Below are 10,470 nucleotides of genomic sequence, written 5' to 3'. Positions count from 1 at the left end.
AATCAGAATACTTTTCTTCGCGCAGTTGAGGGTGAGTGGTTCAACCACAGCGTCGAACGCATCACTGGCACAGCTGGAACTAACAACTCGTATAAACTCTGCTGACATTGCAGGAATGACTATGTCTTCCGAAACCGAAAGCGTGCTAGGATGGGTCCGCGAATTTTCACGCAAAGCAGATTCAATTCGAGTGCTCACAGAAATGTCTCTATTGCGAAAGTCGAGAGTGGCCCCACATTGCTCCAGAAAATCGAGTCCAAGAATTACGTCATGCGTTGATCGAGTAAGTACTGCGAATTCAGTTCGGAATGTGTGGCCGGCGATAACAAGATTCACGGAACAGACTCCAAGTGGGTTAAGCGGTTCGCCACCAACACCACATAATGTTGTCGTACTATCCTAAGCAAACATAATTTTACGACCAAGGCAGTTTTTAAAAGCGAGACTTATAATAGAAATAGTTACACCTGTGTCCAACAACGCCATAGCACGTACACCGTCCACAAATACTTCAATTCGGTTTTTAAAATCGAAACGGGCAGAGGTATGGGTAAGCTAGAATCATTTGCGACCTCACCTCTATCTGACGCACTCACTAGTTTCCCGGAGGTGGCGAACGTCGTCGGGGAGAAGGGGATTGTCGTAGGCGCCGAGATGGTGGTGTCAAGCTACGGTCAGAGGCCGGTGATTCGTTTCGGTTCAGCACCATTCTGCGTTCTTGTCGGCTAGCTGTTGATCTGTGCTCATTCCGGCCAGGTGTCCTTCTATATGAATCATCATTTTCAGCAGGAAGCCTTGTACGGGAGTTCACCCACTGTCGGCGATACCGCTGGTACGGACGACGGTTGCGGCAAAAGCGGGAAATGTGGCCGATCATCCCACAGGCATAACACACTGGCGGCTCACGTTCATTCGATGAATAAGGTTCGTCGTCGCTTGTATTAAACGTTTCATGCTCTGGATGTGGTCGACGAGGAGGACGAGAGTGCTCGCTGTTGTAGGCGTTGATGTTGAGAGGCTGGGTTTTCGGGCGATGAGCAGCAGAGCATCGGGTGTCCGAAGGAGACGTAGCAGAGGGATCATAACAGGTAGAAGATGGGCTGTCAGACGAAGAGGTGCTCCTGTAGACGGGTGTGACGTGGCCCCCAATACCTTGATGCCTCCGAAGCTCTTCGCGGACGATCTGGCGAATTGTATCTGCCAGGCTTGTCGTTTCAGACACATCCACACTAGCGACAGTTGTCACATTAGGCATCCGACCAAACTTCGGAATGATACGGCGTCGCTTCAAAGATTCAAACGGGCGGCAGTGTCGTCTTACATCAGCGGTGGTATTTAAATCGTCCTTGCAGATAAGAAAGTTGTACACGTCTTGCGCTATTCCTTTCAGGAGATGACCCACTCTGTCTTACTCAGTCATCCGAACATCAACTATTCTGCACAGCTTGAGGACTTCTTCTATGTAAGTTGTGCAGGTCTCCTCCGGTACTTGCGCTCGTTGAGCCAGAGTCTGTTCGGCGCTTTTTTTTTCGAGCATCGGCATCACCAAATCCCGCTCTCATTTCTTCCATGAAGCAATCCCAGGTGGTAAGAGATGCTTCATGATTGTCAAACCATGTTAGCGCAGTTTCTTCAAGAAAAAATACCGCATTCGCCAACTTGGTAGTCGCATCCCAGCGGTTGTATTTGCTCACCCGATTGTAGTGGGTGAGCCAGTCATCCACGTCTTCTCCGGGCTTGCCATAGAAGTGCCGGGGTTCCCGATAAGGCTGTGCGGTGGTCGGATGAGCTGCTGGCGTGTGCTGCGTTGAACCATCTGCTTGCGCCATCTCCGTCCGAAGGGGGGGGTAGCCCAGCAATTCTTCTGCTCCGGCGAAGTAGGAGAGGTTCCGTGGTGATCTGTAGCCCGCAAACTCCACCACACTTGTTACGACGTTTATTTACACAGATGGTAGGATACGCTGGAGATTAGCACACCACAGCGGACAGATCCAGCTTCCTCGTCCTCTTCTCCTTATTCCGCCAAACCTCATCTTCCTTCAATAAGGACCGCGGGAAGTGCATGACAATATATATATATATATCGCGTCGCGTCCGGTGCTCTTCCAACTGAGCCTAGGGTGGCGCTGGTGAACTCTCTCAAGGTTCGTATACCGACAACATAAATACCCAAGCAAGTAGCAGGGGGGAGAGCGGCCGATGTAGCTCAGTTGGAAGAGCACCGGACGCGATATTCGGAGGTCGTGGGTTCGGTCCCCACCATCGGCACGTTGTTTTTTCTTCTACTTTGTGTTTAATTATCTTTCCCCTAAGCAGATTACATTACTCATTTCTGTGATTATCGAAGTAAAAATTAAAAAAAAAGACATAAACATAATCCCCAATGCTTTCCTTGGCCTCGCCGACTGTTGGCTTATTTCCTTCATGTATTATAACGAGCACCCTCATTTCCCCTTAATTGATCTGCTTGTAGCTTACGGGGGTCTCGGTTCTGGCAGTCGTGAAGCCATAGGTAGCGTAAGAGGGTTCTAGCACAGCATTCGCCCTCGCTCTTGATCACGTTCTACGTGACGCTGGCGGTAACAAAGGACGTTCTACGTCCGCCGCTATGGCCTAGGGTGGCGTTGGTGAACACTCTCAAGGTTCGTATACAGACAACATAAATACCCAAGCAAGTAGCGGGGGGGACAGCGGCCGATGTAGCTCAGTTGGAAGAGCACCGGACGCGATATTCGGAGGTCGTGGGTTCGGTCCCCACCATCGGCACGTTGTTTTTCTTCTACTTTGTGTTTAATTATCTTTCCCCTAAGCAGATTACATTACTCATTTCTGTGATTATCGAAGTAAAAATTAAAAAAAAAAGACATAAACATAATCCCCAATGCTTTCCTTGGCCTCGCCGACTGTTGGCTTATTTCCTTCATGTATTATAACGAGCACCCTCATTTCCCCTTAATTGATCTGCTTGTAGCTTACGGGGGTCTCGGTTCTGGCAGTCGTGAAGCCATAGGTAGCGTAAGAGGGTTCTAGCACAGCATTCGCCCTCGCTCTTGATCACGTTCTACGTGACGCTGGCGGTAACAAAGGACGTTCTACGTCCGCCGCTATGGCCTAGGGTGGCGTTGGTGAACACTCTCAAGGTTCGTATACAGACAACATAAATACCCAAGCAAGTAGCGGGGGGGACAGCGGCCGATGTAGCTCAGTTGGAAGAGCACCGGACGCGATATTCGGAGGTCGTGGGTTCGGTCCCCACCATCGGCACGTTGTTTTTCTTCTACTTTGTGTTTAATTATCTTTCCCCTAAGCAGATTACATTACTCATTTCTGTGATTATCGAAGTAAAAATTTAAAAAAAAGACATAAACATAATCCCCAATGCTTTCCTTGGCCTCGCCGACTGTTGGCTTATTTCCTTCATGTATTATAACGAGCACTCTCATTTCCCCTTAATTGATCTGCATATATATATAAATATATATATAACAATATATATATATATATATATATATATATATATATATATATATATATATATATATATATATATATATATATATATATATATATATATATATATATATCGTTACGGCGCGCGGCGAGGAGCGCTGCGCCAGAAAAAGAAGAGGCGCGGGACGAGCGCGAGACGAGCGCGCGGCGCCACCGCGAGGGTTAGAGAACAAAAGAAGAGCGCCGGGGCAAGTGGTGTTTGCCTGGTGTCCTTCTTCTGTGCATATCTCTAGGCGGGCACAGCGTCCCACAACATTTTGGTGTCAGAAGTGGGATCATGCCGCTCACCCGCTCCCAAAGTCAAGGACCCTACGTGCCAGACGACTAGACTCTGCCACCAGGCGATGGCGCCGACGACACAGCGGCTGGCGCAGGTAGACCTAGACGCTCGGAGGGGTTCGGTGCTTCGCAGCAGCTCGATGGCGGTATTGAGCGCCTACTGGATATAGTTACTCAGCGGATGGACGCATGGGAGGCCCGTCTAACTGCCCAGGCTGTGGAGATGGAAGCTCTCCGGCGCGACTTCCGTCGCCTTGCGCCAGCCGAGCCGAACTCAGGTCATGAGTCTTTAGGCGTCACCGCCACCGCTGCCTCCAGCCCTGCCGTCGCTGGGCCTGCTGTCGTAGCCGCCAATAGCGTGCTCGACGCGGGTACATCATTGGACGTAGTGGAATTACCCACGTTTGACGGCACTATCTCGTGGGATGCTTACCGCATCCAACTGGAAGGTATTGCAACGGCGAGAGGCTGGGACGAGCAAGGCATGGATGCTCGTCTCCAAACTGAGAGGCCGCGCAACTGAGCTGCTGCAGAACGTGCCGCCCGACCAGCTGGGCTCTTGCACCGTCTTGGTGGGCCTCCTGTCCCACCACTACAGTGCTTCAGGTCAACCCAGTGCGCAGTACCACCGCCTGCGAGCCCACCGTCAAGAGCCCTGGGAGACATACCAGGACCTCGCCGCCGCCATTGAGCGCCTGGTTCTGCAGTCGCTGCCGGGGGCACCTCAGAACGTCGTGGCCCTGGTCGGCACCGAAGCGTTTGTCGACGCCATCCGACTCCCTGAGGTGCAGCGCTTGGTCCGTTTTGGGCGTCCTGAGTCCGTTCGCGCCTCCATGGCGCTCGCCATCGAGGCGAAATGGACTTTGTTGGCCACGTGGGGATCGCCACCGTCTGCTGCGTGCACCGTCTCGGTGCAGACTCCTCGATTGGCAGTCACTACAGTGGCCTCTAACCGACGCGGGCGTAACGACACCCTCACGACCTGCTTCCGCTGCGGCCTGAGATGGCACTACGCGAGGGACTGTGATAACCTTCCGACGTTGGAAAACGATTTGGCAGAACTCCCCACACTCCTTCGTTCTCCTTGTCGCCTCTTTTCGTCGGCTTCGATAACAACTGAAGCTCCCTACGTACTCGTCGACGTCGCTCTGCTTGATCGGCTCGTAGAGGCCCTGGTCGACGCCGGAGCGGCTGTCAATGTGCTGGACAAATTGTTTATTGTTAACGAGCCCACCGGCTTCATCCAGCCGCCAAACCCGGCTCGTAGCTTTTAACGGCGCCCCGGTGGAGCAAGTCGGACGTGTCATCGTCAGTCTGACAGCGCTCGGAAAGACCCTCTCCACCGAGTTTGTTGTAGCAGACAGCCCTATTTGGCCAGTGGTCCTCGGGTGCGGGTGGTGCCAGCAAGCCGGAGTCGTCCTTAATTTTACCACAACAGAACCACGGGCGAGTCGAACTCTGCGTGGGCCGGGTTGGCTTAGCCGGATTTCCAGTCTCGGTGTCGCCCTGTGGCAGTCCCTCGTGTCTGCGACCAAGTGTGCCTCAGAATCTGTGCGTTACCTCTCAACGAAGTGGCCACGTCAAGTCAAGCCGATCGACGTCACTACCATGACTGTAGCGTCCGCCGTGACTCTGCCACCGGTGCGGCAATGTGGGTGTATGCCAAGCTTGACAGTCCGATCACAGCGGATTTGCTTTTCGAACCCATCCGGTGTTCAGCTCCAGCCCGTGAGATGACCTCCCCTCGAAGCCTTCTGCCTGTGCTCAAAGGAGAGGCCCACATATTTATGCTTAACATCAGCCGCGCACCTCTCGTACTGACTCCTGGCACTCAATTGGGTACAGCCTCAATCCTGAACTCCGGATCACCGGTTGCGTCTCCGCAGTCTGAATCACCGCCTCAGCATCCTCCAGCGCCGGCGGTCCTACCATGGGAAACATTTAACTTTGGCCCCACCCTCACCGACGCGAAGCTTGCCTCTCTCAAGGCCTTGCTGCTCGAATATCGCAGTTGCTTTGCTCTAAGCGCCGGTGAACTCGGGTGCATGCACTTCCTGGGCCCAACACCGGATCAACACCGAAAACCGCGGGCCCATTCATCACCAACCTCGCCGTGTAGCGCCAGCCGAACGGACAGTCATCCAGCAGCACGTATGCGACATGCTTGACCAGGGAATCATTGCCCCGTCTTGTAGCCCTTGGTCCTCCCCTGTAGTCCTTGTGCGCAAGAAGGATAGAACACTCCGCTTCTGCGTTGATTATCGCAAGTTAAATGCTATTACCCACCTCGACGTGTACCCTCTTCCCCGCCTCGACGATGCACTTGCTCGCCTGAAGGGAGCCCGTTATTTTCCACCCTACATCTGCTCTCGGGCTACTGGCAGGTGCCTGTTAACCCCGATGATGCGGAAAAGACGGCTTTCGTGACTCCCGACGACCTTTACCAGTTCAACCGTATGCCCTTCGGTCTCTCGAATGCTCCAGCTACCTTTCAGGGCCTCATAGACCGTGTCTTAGGCACTATGAAGTGGACTATGGCGTTGGTCTACCTGGACGACGTAATTGTCTACGCGGCTACGTTTGAAGAACACCAAACGCGACTCAAACTCGTCCTCGAAGCCCTTACCTCTGCTGCGCTTCGCTTAAAACCCAAAGAAATCTTTCTTCGGTTTTGCAGAGGTGACGTACTTGGGTCACGTTGTGAGCCGGCATGGCATCCGTCCCGAGCCTGAAAAACTAAAAGCGCTTACGGCTTACGAAGCTCCCACCACTGCCAAGGAGCTCAAAAGTTTCCTTGGATTTGCTTCGTATTTCCGTCGTTTCATTCCGGACTTTGCCAAGCGAAGCGCTCCGTTGACCGCCCTGCTGAAGAAGAATGCAGCGTGGAGTTGGAATCCGGTCCAACAGCTCGCGTTCCTTGACGTCAAGCACGCCCTCCTCAAGCCTCCCACATTGGCCCACTACTACGAATCGGCCCCCATTGTCCCCCACACGGATGCCAGCCAAGGTGGGCTCGGCGCTGTCCTTCTGCGCAGGAAGACGAGTCTGGTGATCACAAAGTTCTAGCTTATGCCAGCCGCCAGCTTTCCGACGTAGAGCGCCGCCGCCAATCTTCGGAACTCGAGTGCCTCGCCGTTGTCTGGGCCGTCGAGAAGTTCCGTCCCTACCTGTACGGCCGTCATTTTACCATAGTCACGGACAATAGCGCTCTCACTTGGCTGCAGTCTGCCAAACACTTAAATGTCAAGATTGCATGCTGGTCACTGCAACTTCAAGAGTACGATTTCACCATAGTGCATCGGCGTGGTTCTGCCCATCAAGATATCGGTTTCCTTTCTCGCCACCCTTGTCCCAACACGGCTTTGACGGATTTCAGGACTGCACAAACGCAAGATCCCGACATTGCGGCCATAGTCCAATCCCTTGGCACCGCCGCCGGCGCAGGTCTCCGTAAACTGCGCCGGGTCTATCGAATTAAAGATAATCTCTTGTGTCATGTGAGGCGGCTCCGTGGTCGACCACCCGTGTGGTTGCCAGTGGTGCCAGCAACACTGAGGTCGCAGGTCTTGCGCGGTCTACACGACGCTCCCACAGCTGGCCACCTTGGTCGCGGCAAGACCTTGCCAGAGTGAACTAAGTGGTCACGTGGAACAGATATTGTGTGTGTGTGTGTGTGTGTGTGTGTGTGTGTGTGTGTGTGTGTGTGTGTGTGTGTGTGTGTGTGTGTGTGTGTGTGTGTGTGTGTGTGTGTGTGTGTGTGTGTGTGTGTGTGTGTGTGTGTGTGTGTGTGTGTGTGTGTGTGTGTGTGTGTGTGTGTGTGTGTGTGTGTGTGTGTGTGTGTGTGTGTGTGTGTGTGTGTTTGCATTGTTATTATGTTTTTTTTTGTTTTTTTTTTTGGCTCCGCCATGCCGACAGGCGGAGGCGACCCGTTAAAAAGGGGACAGCCATCATCACCTTCACCATCATCACCATACGCACGAGTGTCGGAGCACTTTTGGTGGCCTAATATGCCCAGAGACTTCAAGGAACACGTTGCGTCCTGCCAGACGTGCCAATACCGGAAATCGTCCACACGAATATCCAAGCCACCCCCGCAGGCTTTTTCGCTGCCGAGTTCACCTTTCGAACTGGTTGGACCGGACCATTTGGGCCCATTCCCGAAGACGCCCGCCGGAAACGGGTATATTCTGATTACGATAGACTACTTTTCCAAGTGGGTCGAAGCACTGCCCGTTCCAGACACCTCTTCCGCTCATGCCGTTTTGTTTGCGGAACAGCATTCGGCATGGTGTGCCCCGACGCCTCATCACGGACCGTGGGAGCTGCTTTATGTCCCATGAATTTGAGCGAGCCCTCCGCTCCTCGGCATTGCACATTCCACTACACCCGTCAATCATCCCCAGTGCAATGGCCTCGTGGAGCGTGTTAACCGCACCCTCACGGATATACTCGCCTCCTACATGGCTCCGTCCCACAGAAACTGGGACCGTTTTGTTTCTGCAGCAGCTTTTGCACTCAACACTGCGAGGCAAGAAACAACGCATGTCACGCCGTTCTCAGTCGTCTATGGCAGAACACCCTCCATCCCTCTCGACGCGCAGTTGGGCCTTCCCCATCAGACTGCGTCACCAACTGACTACGCCCAACGACTTCGTTACGCCCGCCTCAACGCTCATCGCAACCTTCTCACGGCTCATGCGCGTGTGCAAGTGGCCAATGCGGCAGCACCACGGTGGGCAGCACGCAGCACCACCACTTCCCTCCTTCCGGTCCGGTGACGGTCCTCGTTCGCCGCACCATCCGTGCGACTGGCCGTGCCACGAAGCTCATCCCCGATACCACGGCCCTTACCATGTCGTTGAACGACTCGGCCCCGTGACATACCGCCTCGAAGATCTCCCTGAGCATCGACCATGCGGTGTGCACATTTTCCTGGAGCATGTGTCAAACATGAAGCGATATGTCAACGGCACCAGCATTGACTCCGACTTAGATACCGGGTCATCACCACTATACTGTCATCGTCTGCTGCCTCATTGCCTTCCCCACGAAATGCCGTCCATACAATGTTTTGACGCCCACACAATGTGGAAAAAGTCCGAGGACTTTTCCTCAGAGTGTGGCCATTTCCCCGTGCAAGCGGGGTCAAAGTATTGTAATACTGCGGGCACAGTAACGATTTAGAGTAAATGCAAAGGAGAATGCACGATCCGCCTTTGTGAGGTTCTTGCAGGGCTTAGGATAGATTGCATGGCTGGATTTCAAGAAACGAATTTGAAAGTGCAGGCGGGATTGGGTTCGGAGTCCGGATCGATGGGAGACGAGGTTGTTGCCCGAAAAGTGAGCGCGCGTGCGGCGGCATCGGGCGTGTCGTTTCCCTCGAGGCCATGTGTCAGCCGGAGTCAGATAATCGTACGATGCGCGCGGGCACCGAGATAATCGCTGTTTTGTAAAAGTTTGCTTGCGAAGTAGGATATATGTACCCTGCTCGATATTGCGGCAGGCAACCCTCGAGTCGGTCATGATATGACCCGTACGTCTACCGCGATGGCCACCTCTTCCACGTGTGTTATGTTGTGTGCACGGAAAGTTAATCCGTTAATTATTACAGTGTTTTGATAAACGACTGCGGCCGTGTATCAACCCGCATGACGTGCGGGCCGGAAGCGTCCACATAGAAAACTTCATGTTTGTAGAGGACAAGCTGTATATAGTTGGTTTTCCATAGTTTTTGCAGCGCGTAGCCAGAAAAGGAGAAAGACGGAGGAACAAGACGCACATATATGTACTAACCGGTACTAATCGCGGAGGAACGGGTAAGACGCCTGTGCATCTTACCTGTTCCTCCGTCATTGTCCTTGTCCGGCTACGCGCTGCAAATCCATTTTTGTGTCCGTATAGTGGCGAGCCAAGGCTTCCGCCCGCGCGAGACGTCTGCCAGTATAGTCCTCTTGTGTCATTTTTACTTGAAAGTGGCGTACGTGCAAAGCCTATCTCCATTCTGGATATATGTACGTGTTTTTCTGAATGTGTAGTCGGGCAAGGAGATGGCGACCTGACAGCGTTTTAGACAGCCTTGTGTATTGGTTCATCAAGTGTGCCTCTCGCAGTTCAATAAAGGTGTTCACCATCCCCAGGCCAAGTAGGCGCTCCTTGGAGGTGTTGACCGGGAGGACGAGGGCACGCTTGAATATTTTACAGATATGGTGCATTCTTGTCAAATTTGCGCAGGCAGGTGGAGGTATGGAGCCGAGTATAGAACTCGACTGGTTACAAATGCATGCGCCAGCCGCAAGGCGTCTTTGCATCGTAACCCCCTGCGCTTGTTCGAACGAAGTGTCTAAAGGTTCGTCCGACTTACCCATTCTATTCTCGTAAAGATACGGCGGACGTCGATATACAGGCTCATGACTATATGCACGTCGAACGTGTATGTTCATTCCTACGCTATGATATCAGTTAGCCGCGACTCCCGATGAGGTGCTACAAAGAGTTCATCCATTCTAACATAGATCACGCTCTTCACTCAGGATTGTCCGAAGCCTTGTTCGAAACCCGGCGGACCATGTGGCCCACCGTCCCCCACTTTACGCAATTTGACCAGTGTTGTGTCAGCTCTACAATGTTTCGGATCTCGTCGTGTTCGGGTATGGGTCCACTGTTAATGATGAGGTCGATTTT

This window comes from Amblyomma maculatum, chromosome 4, assembly GCF_055883805.1.
Source record: "Amblyomma maculatum isolate TAMU_Amacu chromosome 4, ASM5588380v1, whole genome shotgun sequence".
In the NCBI taxonomy this organism is placed as follows: Eukaryota; Metazoa; Arthropoda; class Arachnida; order Ixodida; family Ixodidae; genus Amblyomma; species Amblyomma maculatum.
This window is presented reverse-complemented; position numbering follows the sequence as displayed.